Source organism: Schistocerca serialis, chromosome 4 (genome assembly GCF_023864345.2).
Source record: "Schistocerca serialis cubense isolate TAMUIC-IGC-003099 chromosome 4, iqSchSeri2.2, whole genome shotgun sequence".
Classification (NCBI taxonomy): domain Eukaryota; kingdom Metazoa; phylum Arthropoda; class Insecta; order Orthoptera; family Acrididae; genus Schistocerca; species Schistocerca serialis.
In genome coordinates this window covers 359,303,718-359,319,523 of record NC_064641.1, presented here as the reverse complement: position 1 = coordinate 359,319,523, position 15,806 = coordinate 359,303,718, and positions in this window count along the sequence as shown.

Sequence of the window (15,806 nt, the reverse complement as noted above, 5' to 3'; positions counted from 1 at the left end):
CTAAGATAAGTCGTAGGGTCAGTATTGCTTCACGTGTTCCAACATTTCTGCGGAATCCAAACTGATGTTCACCGAGGTCGGCTTCTACCAGTTTTTTCCATTTTCTGTAAAGAATTCGCATTAGTATTTTGCAGCTGTGACTTATTAAACTGATAGTTCGCTGTCAACACCTGTAATAATGTTAACTTCTTTAAAAACTTCTCCAGCATTAAATATTTATTTCATTGACAGAATAGTTTTCATTAAGTATCCATGTAACATCCTCCATATTGCCAATACATCTAAATAAAAGTCCTCATCTTCACTGCAGGTGTATATTACTGTGTCTGAAATTATAAGTAGTTTAGCTTAGATCTTATAACTCTCTGGAAACATGTTAACAGTCTTTGAAATTGCAAGTAGTTTATCTTAGATTTTGAAACTCTTTGGAAAGATGTAAACAGTTGTTTGTGAAAATGCTAAGTTGTTATTTACTTGTTACCACGCTCGGTGTGCCAGAAAATGAAATCGCCAACAGAAATGTAAGTAAACGGATTAACATATTACCTAATCATGCTATTCACATAATGTACACACTGTAACAGATGTATCCTTTCACACAGGTTTATTTTTCGATTCTTAACCCCATATGCACACACAGCTAATGTACATAACCTATCAGCTGATGTATAAGTAACTGTATAATGCACCTGATGATGGCATCATGCTGCCGAAATGCATTGTGATAATAAAATATTAGTAAAAAGTGACTGCAGCAGTAGAAATTATTCCACGTAATCTTATAAAAGAGTCGCAGACCTCAAATAACATCCATATAACATGGATAAATTTAAATATTAATCATTTGATTGGCTGATACTGGCTACCAACGTGTACTAACAATTTCTGTAGTACTGCAGTGTGGGAGTTAATTAGAGCTGAGCACTGATAGAAAGGGCGAAGTGGGTCACGTGTTTCTCAGGAGCCGCTATCGGCTAAAGAGAGGCTAAGAACGGCTGGGAAGAGATTTGCCGTGTTCTGCAGGAGCAGACATTTACTGCCCTGAAAGAGAGTAGAACATGTAGGAGGCGGTTTATACTGCTGGTGGCTGCAGAACCCTTTAGCGTGGACAGAGCGGGTGGGAGATTATGCTCCAGTGGGATGGAAAAAATTTCACAATAGCGTACCAGGAGATGAAGCCCCAGGGGTGGAAGAAGGCGAAAGGAATCCCTTTAGTGGGAAGGAATGTACCGGACCAGAAACGATGATCACAAGCTGACCTCCGAGAAATCTTCTCACGGAAAGTGCCGCGCACGCTGCCCGCCGAAAAGCTGAGATGCATTTTTGATTGGCGGAATGCTAAGGATGTAGGAGAAGAAATGGAAACTTCAAGAGAACCTTCTGAAAGGAGTATGAGCTTCAGGTGATTCGCTGTCAGATTGAGGACCCATGTAGTGGTGAGTAATGTTTTTACAATGGCTGCTGGGATTGGTCGCCTGAGCGCAAAAGTATTATAGATGTCGTGTGTCCAGGATGGAGTGGAGTATGGCGTGGAGAGACACTTTCCTCCAGAGATGGATCGAAGGTGCTTTCCTGCCGGGGTATATCGAAAAGAGCTCGCTATGGAGATCGACCTAGAGACTCCACTGGCGAGAGCCACAGTGGTGAATATGGTTGTTAAATTTTGCATAGTGTTGCTTTCAGCACAGGGAGCGCGTGAAGTGTTGCTCTGAGAACAGGGTTATTATTCTATTTACTCGAGTGATGGTCCTTTAGCTCTCTGTGGAGTCTGACGCACGTTACTGGAGAGTTTCTGTTCCCGGCTAGTGAGCAGACGGAAATCCGTAGGAGTTTCCAGACGGCGAACAGCGTTCACTATGCAGGCAGGAAATTACATGTACGCCACGTACGTCAACTGCACGCTGGCCAACGGACTAGCGAACAGACCAATGGTGTAGCACAACTGCTGCCCATACTTTAATAGCTGATATACGCCCTCCAGTTCGGTGAATAGGGAAACACTCAACAGTAAATGTGTTTCGTTCCATCTGCTTCTCCACTAAGCGTTTTTGAAAATGGCAATCATTGTGTAGGACTTACGTTTCTCGCCGCTAATCAGTGTCGGCCAATTTTTGTCCGTCTAATAACGGATGGGGTAAGTGCGGAGGGGGGGGGGGGGGAGAGGGGTCGATCTCTATATCACATCTAGATTAGAAACTGACATTGTGTACTTATACATTGCGTATTTATACAATTTTTTGCACTCTATATGTTTTTACGAAAATAAATAATTATGGTGTCCACATTGTGATTCATTCTAGTAGCATCCGGACAGGAACGATTCGTTTGATGTAATAAACTGAAGTAAAAACACAACACGGTATTTCATTTTACGAAAATCTGTAGGTCTAGGTTGTCAATGGCAAGGTCATTTTAATCATCTGTAGGAGTGAGAATTCCACTATACACATACACACGCTACATTTTACAAACACCACAGGTGTTTACAAACTGTGACCTTTTTAACAGGAAATCACGAATCCAATCCCACAATTGAGACGATATTCCATAATCACGCAATTTACTTAGAATTCACTTATGAGAAACTGTATCCAAAGACTTCTGGAATTCTAGAAATATGTAATCAATTTGAGATATCCTGTCGATAGCAATAATTTCTTCGTGTGAGTGAGATCCTAGCTTCATATGAGCGCACACTCCGCTGCAGAGTGAAAATCTCATTCTGGAAACATCCCCCAGGCTATGGCTAAGCCATGTCTCCGCTATATCCTTTCTTCCAGGAGTGCTAGTTCTGCAAGGTTCGCAGGAGAGCTTCTGTGAAGTTTGGAAAGTAGGAGACGAGGCACTGGCGGAAGTAAAGCAGTGACTACGGAGCGTGAGTCGTGCTTGGGTAGCTCAGATGGTAGAGCACTTGCCCGCGAAAGGCAACGGTCCCGAGTTCGAGTCTCGGTACGGCACACAGTTATAATCTGCCAGGAAGTTTCATTTTCAGAACTTAGCTGTTTTTCACAAGAACAATATTTTCTGAATCCGTGCTGACTACTTATCAATAGATATTTTGTTCGAGATAAATCATTATTTTCGAATACACTGTACGTTCCAAAATCGTACTGCAGATCGACATCACTGATATGAGTCTGCAATTCAGTGGGTTACTCCCATTTCCTTTCTTCAGTATTGGGTAATTTGCGAAATTTTCCAGTCTTTAGTTACGGATCTTTCGTGGAGAGAGCTGTTGTGTACGATTCTTAACTACGGATCTATTGTATCAGATTACTCTACGTCAGTTTAAAACTTTACTATCGTTTGCTACTAGGTATACCCTCGTCCTGTTTTTCCTTGCACCGTTTGAGACTGAAGACCTGTAACCCACAACCCGGTAACCTGAAAAACCGCATCATTCACTTCACACAGCCCCCGCTAACCATGTAGCCACTTCCTGAGCATAATGAAGCCTTAACCTATTAAGCGGAAGCCGAAGCCCCACCACCCTTTAGCTCAAGTAGAGGAATCTGCAGCACCCCCAATATGAATATAGAGTGCACACTGGACTTCTTTCCCTTCTTGTCAGCCATTTCGCTAAAGGGCCCCACAACTTGCCTAACATCAGAGTTCCGAACTACCAGAAATCTCACTCTCTGTGACGGGATAAACCTGAGCGACTGCATCTGGCTCAGGGACTTGGTCAGCCACAGGTAGCGCTCGAAACCTGTTCATCACAGCAGATGGTGATAAATTCCGATGGGTCTCCCCGAAAAGCATTTCGATTCCTGCCACACCCTGAAACCGCCGCCCACTCGATCGCAGATGAGGGATCAGCGTTAATGTGCAATGTGGACAGTAACCGGGACAGCCGGAGTAGTGGACCAATTGGGAGACACATGGGATGTGCTGCACATACGGCTCCACGCAGTGATGTAGTAGTAGTAGTAGTAGCTTTATTCATCCGTAGGTCTCTTTTTACAAGCATATAGGACATGTCAAAGTATTTACAGGTTTAGACCAATTTAAAATAAGCTAATTCATATACGGATTGTTTTACAGACTTCTAGTTAGAGACAATCATTAGATTTACTCCTGGTAGACAATACATTTCTCACAAATTACTTATTAAATAATGTAATGCCACACTGTTCACGCATATCTCACTATCAGTCACTGCACACACTATACACACATTGTATCATAGAACCTCACTCACTGCACACACAGAAACACAAACAAACTGGTGATCTCTGGGCTATTTTCTGTACCGCAACTTCCCATTTGCTATTCTGAAAACCTGAGTCGGCATCCCTCTATAATGAGTGAGATGTTGAGCTGAGAAAGTGGAAGAGGTGTTAGTGTTGGGCTGTGTTTAGTTTGGGGGTAAGTTTTTTTTAGAAAAGGGAAAAAGAAGGAAAGAAACATTGTGTGAAGTTGTTACGTGGAATCTTGGATGTTTTATAATAATTATGATTATTTATTTGTGTAACATTTTTTACCAAACCCATACTCTGTTTTATGTAAGTAATCCTTCGATGCATAGAATGTATTGCATAACAGGTACTGTTTAGTTGCCTTTTTAAATAAGTGTATTTTTGCAATTTCTTTAATCTCTATTGATAATTTATTGTACAGTTTTATTGCTTGGTAGAAAATGCTGTTTTGAGTTCTATATTTATATCTTCGTTGGTAAATATAAGTTGAGTCTAGCTGTTTTTCCATGGAGATGAATAGAACTGTTGGTGCAGTAATTAACAATGTTATTTATGATGTATACAACTACTATTTTTGGTTATTATTCTTATGGTTTTTTTCTGGAGTCTGAAAATTATATTGATATTTTTTGCATTTGTTTCCCAAAAAAGAATACCATAGCTAAAAATTGAGTGTACATGTGAAAAGTATGTAACTGAAAAACACTGCATGTTACACACGGAGCACTTAAAATCCCCAGTGTTTTGAACAGATCTTTACAACAAGCTCGACTACTATTTTTGGTTATTATTCTTATGGTTTTTTTCTGGAGTCTGAAAATTATATTGATATTTTTTGCATTTGTTTCCCAAAAAAGAATACCATAGCTAAAAATTGAGTGTACATGTGAAAAGTATGTAACTGAAAAACACTGCATGTTACACACTTATAGAATTCTAACGGAATAACATGCTGATGACATCTTTTTTGCAAGTACCTTTGTGTGTTCACACCACTTCAACTCAGAATCAATATTCATTCCTAGAAATTTTGCATTTATTACACAGTCTATAGAGGTGCCAACTACATTTAATTTAACATTGTCATTTTCTCTTTTCAAACTCAAATTCAGGGCATTAGTTTTCTTTATGTTCAATGTCACTTTATTGCTTATTGACCAATCATAACCATCCTTGAGAGTTTCATATGCTTTCTCTGCAAGGAGCTCTCTTGTTTTCTCAGTGACTATAATATTGCTGTCATCAGCGAAGAGAATTTTTTCACCATGAGTAACACTACTGGAAAAGTCATTGATGTATGTCAGGAACAGTATTGGTCCTAATATCCTACCTTGTGGAACCCCTATATTAATGTATTTTGGTTCTAATGGTTAGTTCTATTTGAAGTATGTGTTACTTCTACCCTTTGTACCCTATCTACTAGGTATGATCGAAACCAGTAATTAGCTACCCCTCTTATTCCTAATGCTTCTAATTTATTTAATAGAATCTTGTGGTTGACTGTATCAAAGGCCTTAGAAATATCCAAAAATATGCCTGTGACACACTCATCTTTGTCAAGAGCATCAAGTACAACTTTTGTGAATTCTACTATGGCTGACTCCAAATTTTTGCCTCTTCAGAAACCAAACTGTGATGCGCTGAAAAGATTGTATTTATTCAGGTAATTCATTAATCTGTCTTTCATAATAGCTTCTATCATTTTGAGAATTGTGACAGCAGAGTAATTGGTCAGTAATTTTCTATATCTTCTGCATTACCATTCTTAAGCAAAGGTACAACTTCCACCTGTTTTAAATGTTCTGGTAATGTCCCTAATGTGAAGGATTCATTTATTATATTTGTTATGGGCCCTTGTATAATCTCTATGGATTGTTTCAGTACACACACTTGTACTTCATCTAAGCCTACTGACTTTTTATTTTTTAGTTTTTGAACAGTTTTATTGATTTCATTGACATCATTGTATTTAGTGCAACATTATTTACAGGTGTTATATTTGTTTTGGGGAATTTTTGCTGTAACTTCTCTGCAGTACTTGAAGAATGCTCGTTTACATAGTTTGCTAAGTGTTGTGGATCATTTATAATCTTATCCCCCTCTCTTAGAAGCATGTTAGTCTGCGTCGTATTTGCCTCTCCCCATTTCCTTTTTTATAACATCCCAGACTGTTTTGCTTTTATTCTCTGCATTATGTATTATTTTGTCATTAAGTGACTTTTTTGTAGCAGTCAGCACCTTCCTACAAATATTTTTGTATCTGTGATAGAAATTTAAGAAGTCTGGATCATTGCAACTCTTTTTTGTAGAACTTAGGTGTTTAAGTGTTTGGAAGGACTTCTTAATACCTGCTGTTATCCATCTGTTTTTGCGAGATGTTGATACAGACATGTGTACTTTTGGAAATGCCTTTTAGAAGTTCAATTTAAACAATGTGGAGAATTTAGAGAATTTCATATGCACATTGATTTCCTTATACACTTCATTCTTGCTAGTTTTTTTAACTATCTTTTATTTAGATTTCTTATAGATGTCGTCTAAGCTTCTAGTTTAGGGAATGATTCGATGCCTGACTTTGGTGTTGATATTTGACAGAGATGGTCTGATAGTCTGAGATCTCTTACAGCTACCTTACATTTTTCCCTGTCCATATTTGTGGTCACATGGTCAATTGCTACTGCAGTCACTGTAGTAACCGTTGTTGCATTATTGACCAATAGAGACATGCCAAAACTTTCAAGGATATTTATGAGGGTGGGGCTGGATTCATTTATGATATCAGTCTTAATGTTAATTTCCACACACAGAATTATGTTGACCATTGTACTTCAGACTTTATCTAGAACTTCTGTTAATTTATTGAAAAAAGTGTCCACAGTACTACTCAGAGATCAATACACAACCAAACTGATTAATTTCTTGGTGACATCAAGCCCTGTTAATTCAATAGCTGGTATTTCAAAGTGTTTGTCTTCACTTACTGTAATCAGGGCATGTCTTGATTTGAACTGTGTTCCTTTTCTGATATAAATGCATGATCCTTCACCCCCAAGCAGTTCTGCAGTAAGAGTTTTCCCTTTCATACAATGATAATACTACATGTTGGATTTCTGTGTCTCTACATCAGTGCTCAGTAACACAAACTACTGTGCAGTCCAAAGATTGGACTCAAATTCTAATAGTTGTATTTTATTTTTTATTGATTTCATATTCTGATGGAGGACTGTTAAGTCTGTGAACTGCCCCATGTTACTCTTTCCAATTGTTTTTTTATTTTTCTTTGTGACATCTGGTATGTGTGATATTTGGAGTGTTAAAATCTGTCTTGTGAGTGACTGTTTCAGTATTTTTTAAACTGCTGGAGATATTCTTTAGGCAGGGGAACCTGTTGTCTGCATTTATCCTAAAAAAGACTTACTTTTCCCACCCATGAAAACAGGTATCTGACCATGTGTGGCCCGAGATCCACACCCTATACTTTCATGAGTCAGCTGTACCAATCTTCCCTTCCCAGTCCTGTTTAGGTGTAGGCCACGCCTAGTGAAACCCTATCTGTTGATAGTCCCGACAGGCACCAGAGAAACATTAGTAAAGTTGGCTGTCCTCAGAGCCATCCCTAACTCCACATTGATTCGACTCACAGCTCCATCAAGGTGTGGTCGATCACGACGCTGGAACACCTCAACAAAGTGTACGTTGATGCCCTGAGTCAGGGAAACTATCTTGTCAAGGTCACCACGTATGTCATATGCCACATCCCTGTCCAAACAATTTCCCACCCCAACCATTATCACTACATGGTCCTTTTTTGTAAAGTCCTTACATGAAGACCCTAAGCCCTCTATCACATGACTTACCCTTGAATTTGGCTTGAAGATACTTGTGGTCTGGTAAGCTGCCCCTAAACTTCCCTGTAACTGAGATCCTACACCTCGCCCATGGCTACTACCTAGCAGCAGCGCTTTCTTCTTCCCAATACTTTGTACATTCCTAGGCTTCCTGGCCTTAGTTGAAGTGTGCTGGACATTTCCTTTTCCTCGTTCTACCTGAGGCTCAGTGGTAGATACCTGTTTTTGGTGTTGATGATAAAACTGTCAGATCGTGTTCTCTTTCTTCCTATCCTCCTACCAGCTCTCAGTTTCCGTCCACCCTCCTCCCCCTTATCTCCCTTTATCCTTATCAGTTCCTTCTTTGCTTCCTCCATCTGTGCCTGAAGGGCACAGATTTTCCTTTCCTGTTCCCCAATCTAAATGTTCCTACTGTGTACTCTACAGTTCCAGAATAATGCATCATCTGTTTAACCCAAAATTATCCCCACTGCATCCCCCCCCCCCCAAAGTGAAAATATTTCCTACAAGATTAGCAACAAATCCCTCTACTCACTATCACGTAACAGTTCCCACGTTTCTCACTCATGGTCAGTTTCGAAAGAATAATTAAGTTTCAAGAATGTTATAAATTTGTAAAGGACGTGAGATTGGCTGTATGTAAACAAACTACAACAAAAAGGTCTTATGTGCGGTTGTTGTTGTTTTTGTACTGGTTTAGAGATCAAACGACAGAAGAATGAATTAGTAATTACTTTGCTTTTAGAGAATTTACCATATCAAGCGTGTTTGGTCAGGTTTTTAAACGCTATATGACTGGTAAACAACGAAATATGTTAATTAAATATGATTTAGAAACGTTTAATTACACTTTTATTGCGACAATCGACACTGATGAAACTAATAGTTGTCTTTTTTAAGGAATTTTGTACTATCAAGAAAACTTGAACAGAATTTTTTGTGTTTGCTTCACGCTAAAATTTCAGGTTATGTAGCGATTATCGGGACTTCAAATAACATGAAGTTTTTTCAAGAACAAGCTCTGCTGGGGCGCTAATATTCAGTTGCGTAACAGGAACGGGCATTACATCAAGTATATGAAACAAAGAAGACTTAAACTTGACACTATTTCCTCTTAAATAGGGTCTTTTAGTGAACGAATAAAATACCTGTGATCTCACTCAGCGGCCATCTTGGATAGCTCTGCCCACTCGCAACAGTCTCAATGCGTGACTGAAGCCAGAACTACCTGGAGCTGTGAGCGAAGGGTCACCAACTCAAATCACATCTGAATGTGCTAATCACAGTCCCTATCCATATCAAAGACGATGGAACTGTACATTAGACACTTATTAATGTGCAGGACTGTGGATAGTAAATGCTAAAAAGCGCAAGCAATTTAAGAATTTAAGCTAAAAATCGCACAGAGAAATCAAAATAAGTCGCTTCTAGTTAGAAGCTCGTAACAACTGACAAACGAGGCGGTGTCCTCTGATGTGCTGCTACAGGAATGGAAGCTGCCGCCTAAGTGAAATGTCCAACAGCTGTAGCTGCCTGTTAAGACGAAAACGAACGACTGTCGTGATGCAATCAGTGGAACTATACAGTCCACAATTATTAAAACATGGAACTGTGTCTGATAAATACACAAGCACGCTAGAAATTTAAGAATTTAAACTAAAAGGCTCACAGATCAATCAAAGTAAGTCACACCCAACTGAAAGCGAGGAAGGTGTGGTGTCACAGCCTGACACCACACTTGCTAGGTGGTAGCCTTTAAATCGGCCGCAGTCCGTTAGTATACAATGGACCCGCGTGTCGCCACTATCAGTGATTGCAGACCGAGCGCCGCCACACGGCAGGTCTAGAGAGACTTCCTAGCACTCGCCCCAGTTGTAGAACCGACTTTGCTAGCGATGGTTCACTGACAAAATACGCTCTCATTTGCCGAGACGATAGTTTAACATAGCCTTCAGCTACGTCATTTGCTACGACCTAGCAAGGCGCCATTATCAGTTACTATTGATATTGTGAATCATGTACCGTCGTTCACCATTAATGGATTAAAGTTAAGTATTCCACCAGCTACGTCCGTTTTTCTAAATTCTAATTTCCTTGTCCTGTTCCAGAACTCATGCCAGCCTGCGTGAGCTAAAATGTGTGCCTTTCGGCTTCCTCTAGTAACACGGTGTTGGCTCTCCTGCCAACCAAAACATTGGCGACGAGGCCAATCCGCGTTCTTATCGATATTGCCCTGATTTACTTGTGTAATGGCTTCGCCACAATCTCCAGATGTACTGTCCGAATTTTATCGCTTACAGAATCAGCAGACACAGATCTTACTGGATGCCCTTGGACAGCTCATCCACGGTCAACGGACAATGCAAAACGATGCGGCAGCTCCACCGCTACCACAGCCACAACACGCTGTTGCACCAACTTTCGACCTTTTGACGCTGGACTGGAAAGCTGGACGGAGTGGTCACGCCAATTTGGATTCCATCTCGCCGCCTACAGAATTCAAAGTAAAGAGCGACAGCCTTCTTTGTTGTCCTCAGTAGGGGTGAAAACGTACCGCGTGATAGTCAAATTATTTCCCCGACGCAACGTAGCACCTCTGTCCTACGACGAAATTTTGTCTGCATTAGATGCATATTTCAAAGAATCAGTCAATGTAGTTGCGAAAAGGTATACCTTCTTCGGTACAAACTAGTCAATCCCTCCCTTCAACAAGTGATGGACATATTGGATCGGCAGGACAGACTTGACTTTGCTCAAGAATCATTTGAAACCTCACCAGCTGTGTGTCAGGTTAACTGGCCCGCCGGGTGAGCAATACGGAGCAGTAAAAAGTCCTCGCGCCAGTCCGCGCCGCTGCCGCCAGGCTCTCAGCCACGTGTGCCGCGCAGGCAAGCAAATGCAGTGCTAAAATCATGCCCGCGGTGTGCTACTAGACATTCGCGTGAGAATTGCCCGTCACGCCAATCTATTTGGTTTTACTCTAATAGAAAAGGACATGTTCAGAGTGTTTGCCAGAAAAAGCTCAGATCGGACACTCACAACCATTCCAGGCCCTTTGCTTTGCGCCGAATTCGAACCAAGGGTACTCAGGATCGTGAAACTTCGCCCATGGAAATTCATGTAGTTCATTCCACTCCGCTCAGTGCCACTCTCTCTAACAGTGACTGTGTTCGTCCCACAAATAGTGTGCGTCATCACCGGAAATCCCGTCAAGTCGCAAGTGATTTTGTACGTGTCAGTTCACGTTGCATGAGACAGTCGCTCTTGTCGTCAGCAGGACAATAAACTTTATGTAGACTTGGACATTAATGGCACAGTGATTCCATTCCAGCTCGATACCGGAGCTGCAGTTTCACTGATCAATCAAGACACGTACAAACAGCTGGGCACACCTCCGTTGCATGCCGCACATGTTAAGTTAACTAGTTATTCAGGTTAAGATATCCCTGTATTAGGACAGTGCAGCCTTCTTGCAACATACAGAGGACAAACAAAACTTGTGTCATTTTACATCCTTCGTTCTTCTTCTGCAGTGAACTTGTTTGGTTTCGATTTATTTCAGTTGTTTAACTTGTCTATAGTGAATCAGGTCCTATCAGTGAACCAGACTGTGCCTTCAGACAGTGTATCTCGTCTATGTGAAGAATTTGTAGACATTTTTGCACTGCGCCTCGGTTGCGCTAAGAACTATAAAGCACATATGGAACTGAAAGTAAACGCGCAACCGAAATTTTTCAGAGCGCGCAATGTTCCCCACGCACTGCGTGATGAGGTCGCAAAAACATTACACGATTTGGAATCACAAGGTGTAATTGAACGTGTGTAGGCTTCTCTCTGGGCATCACCCTTAGTAATTTTGACAAAACTTTCGGGAAAATTGAGACTTTGTGTGGACTTCAAGCCAACAGTGAATCCACAACTAGTGATTGCAGCTTTTCCTTTACCCCGCCCGGAAGATCTTTTTGACAAACTGTGCCTGGGTAAATATTTTTCGAAGTTGGACCTAGCAGATGCGTACTTGCAAATACCGGTGGACGAAGACTCCCAGCGCGTTTTGGTGGTTAACGTGCATCTTGGTTTGTATCGATTCAAACGACTGCCATTCGGGTGTGCACCCGCCCCTGCATTGTTTCAGCAATATCTACAAACTGTTTGTGCGTCGGTCCCTACTACAGCAAACTATCTGGACGATATTGTGATCTCCGGAAAGACGAAAGAAGAACATTTAGCGAATCTCAGAACATTATTTCAGGTCTTGCGACAAAATGGTCTTCGCTTGCAGAAGGACAAATGTGTGTTTTTTGCTCATGACTTGCCCTACCTGGGACATGTACTCAATGCCTAGTCCCGAGCACCTCCGTGCCGTACAAGACTTGCCTTTGCCGCAGAATTTGAAGCAGCTACAGAGTGTGCTGGGAAAAATCAACTATTATCATAAATATATCCCACACGCCTCTTCCATTTCAGCTCCGCTTCATCGCTTACGCCGTAAAGGTGTTCCGTTCGTCTGGACGACGGAATGCGAAAGCGCCTTTCGCCAGTTGAAATCGGCGTTGCTTTCCAATACTTGCCTTAGGCCATTCGATCCCCAGAAGCCCCTTTTGTTGATGGTGGATGCATCAGATTTCGGGATCGGTGCTGTGCTTGCGCACAAAGATGGATCGCACGGTCGCCCTATTGCCTTTGCGTCCAAATTGCTCTCGTCTGCACAAAGAAATTATTCACAGATCGAGAAAGAAGCATTGGCTCTCGTATTTGGTGTTACAAAGTTTCATGATTTCTTGTATGGTCGTCACTTTACCATCATCACGGACCACAAACCTTTGACATCGCTTTTTCATCCGACCAAGCCTGTACCTCCACGTACAGCGCAGAAATTCATTTGCTGGTCTATTTTCCTTTCGCAGTACCGCTACGATATCTTGTATCGGTCCACTTCTAAGCACGGAAACGCCGATGCGTTGTCCCGTTTGCCTGTTGCTGAGGATAGAACATTCGATTTCTCCGAACTTGCTTGCATGTTCATTGATTCGGAAACCGATGCCGTGGTCGAATCGTTTACGATTGATTTTCGTCGTGTAGCTACTGCCACAGCTGCCGACCCTGTCCTTGCTACCGTTCTGCGTTTTGTTGCTACGCAATGGCCCTTGTCAAAGTCACGGATCGGGGATCCGTTGGTTCGCCGATTTTTTGCTCACAAGGAGAGACTTTTTGTTCGACATGGTGTTTTGCTGTTGCGTTCTGATAATGATCAGTCCAGGGTCGTGGTTCCACGTTCGTTACAGTCCTCTGTCTTACAGCTTCTCCACCAAGGACATTGGGGTATAGTGAGAACGAAACAACTTGCTCGTCAGCACTGTACTTGGTTCGGAATCGATGCCGCGATTACGAATATGTGCTCTTCTTGCATGGTGTGTGCCGAACAACAATCAGCACCACCGCGGAAATTCGTTGCACGGCCAAAAGCCACTTCCCCTTGGCAACGCTTACACATCGATTTTGCTGGTCCATTCTGGAATGCTCGATGGTTGGTTGTGGTTGATTCATTCAGTAATTTTCCTTTTGTTGTCCGGATGTCTTCCACGACGTCATCTGCCACCATCCGAGCGTTATCTGCTATCTTTTGCATTGAAGGTCTTCCACAGACTATTGTTTCCGACAATGGCCCACAATTCATATCCGCAGAATTTCAGTCGTTCTGCAAGGCCAATGGTATTCAACATCTGACGTCCGCGCCGTTTTCGCCACAGTCAAACGGTGCCGCTGAATGATTGGTCAGGACTTTCAAGTCACAGATGTTGAAGTTAAGAGTCGCATTCTCGAGAGGACGCGTTATTGCTCTTTTTGTCCTCGTATCGCTCTCAGCCCCGAGATGGTCGCTCGCCGGCTGAGTTGCTCCACGGTCATCATCGAACCTTGATGTCTTTGCTACATCCGCCGCATCAGCTTCCTGTGCAGCGGCAGACACCTGCTTTGCTCCAGGCGACCTTGTCTACTATCGTCACTATCACTACCGAGGTACACGGCGTTGGCTCGAAGGGCGCATTCTTCGGTGCCTCGGACGCGCTATGTATCTGGTTTTGGGGGCCTCTGGTGAGGTGCGCTAGCATCTCAACCAGCTGCGCCTCTGTCGTCCATGGGATCTGCCGCTCGCCGTCTGCTTTCAGCGACGGTGCCGTCCGATCAGCGCTCTGGGGACCCATCTACTGGCTCGCGTCAGCCCCAGGTGTTACCGACGCTGCCTTCCATTTTGCCCCATGGCGACGCATCGCCGCCACGGCCGCCGACGGCTGTTCTCCCGCCGGCGACGCCAGCAGTGGACGCGTCGCTGCACAACCGCCGGGCGCCTCACTGGGTCACGCGCTGCCGATCGCTTCCCGTGACCAGTTGTCCTCCGACATGGAACTCTCTCCCGCTCCGGACCATATCTCGTCTTCGCCCGTCGGGTGCCCCGGCCCGATGGAGGTCGACCCTTCGGCCCCTCCTGTCTCTCTGCGGGCGCATACACCGCATGTTGGCGTGCACCCTGGAGCAGGTTTTCAGGTGTTTCCTAGCTCCCCGCGGTCCGAATGACAGGGTGCGGGTGGCACAGCCTCGTCTGTTGTTAGGCTCCCCACCTCGTCGCATACGTCAACATGGGGTCCTCCCTACGGCGGGCGGAAGCCTTATGCCACAACCGTACGCCGATTTGCGGGGGAGAAATGTGGTGTCACCGCCAGACACCACACTTGCTAGGCGGTAGCCTTTAAATCGGCCGCGGTCCGTTAGTATACGTCGGATCCGCGTGTCACCACTATCAGTGATTGCAGTCCGAGCGCCGCCACACGGCAGGTCTAGAAAGACTTCCTAGCACTCGCCCCAGTTGTAGAACCGACTTTGCTAGCGATGGTTCACTGACAAAATACGCTCTCATTTGCCGAGACGATAGTTTAACATAGCCTTCAGCTACGTCGTTTGCTACGACCTAGCAAGGCGCCATTATCAGTTACTATTGATATTGTGAATCATGTACCGTCGTTCACCATTAATGGATTAAAGTTAAGTATTCCACCAGCTACGTCCGTTTTTCTAAATTCTAATTTCCTTGTCCTGTTCCAGACCTCACGCCAGCCTGCGTGCCTTTCGACTTCCTCTAGTAACACGGTGTTGGCTCTCCTGCCAACCAAAACAGAAGGATTACAGGAAATGATTTTAGAGGTCCGTCAACAGCAGCCAAAATTTTACATACTAAATAAAATGTTCCGCACTGACTGTTAAAATACTAACGGTTTCGCATCAGTAGAGATGCATCTTCAAGTGATAGGTTTTTAAAAAGTCTTGGAGTGATAAGGTGATTACTTATAGGCAATTCCTGTTTTATGTTGGCGATGCCTTGGCACAAAGTAATCACTTTACCGCGCTATGACTTTAAAAATACTTCACCCGAACCGCTACTGATGCGAAACTGACAGTGAGTTTTTAAAAGAGGTATTTAAACAGCGAGTTAGGAAGATTTTATTCACTAGTTACAGGGCATGTTGATTGGAATGATCGGACTACTGAGCACAAGAATACCGACTGAGAGTGAACCACAGAAAATCGAAATAATGAAGAGTAGTAGAAATAATGTCAGTGATAAACTGAACATAAAAACTGGAATCCCGAAGTAGACAAAGTGAAGTCACCTGAAACTAAAATAAGGCATGATCGACAAAGCAAAGATTGGATACAAAGAAGACTAGTACAAGCAAAGTGGGTATTCCTCCCAAGAGAAGCCTAC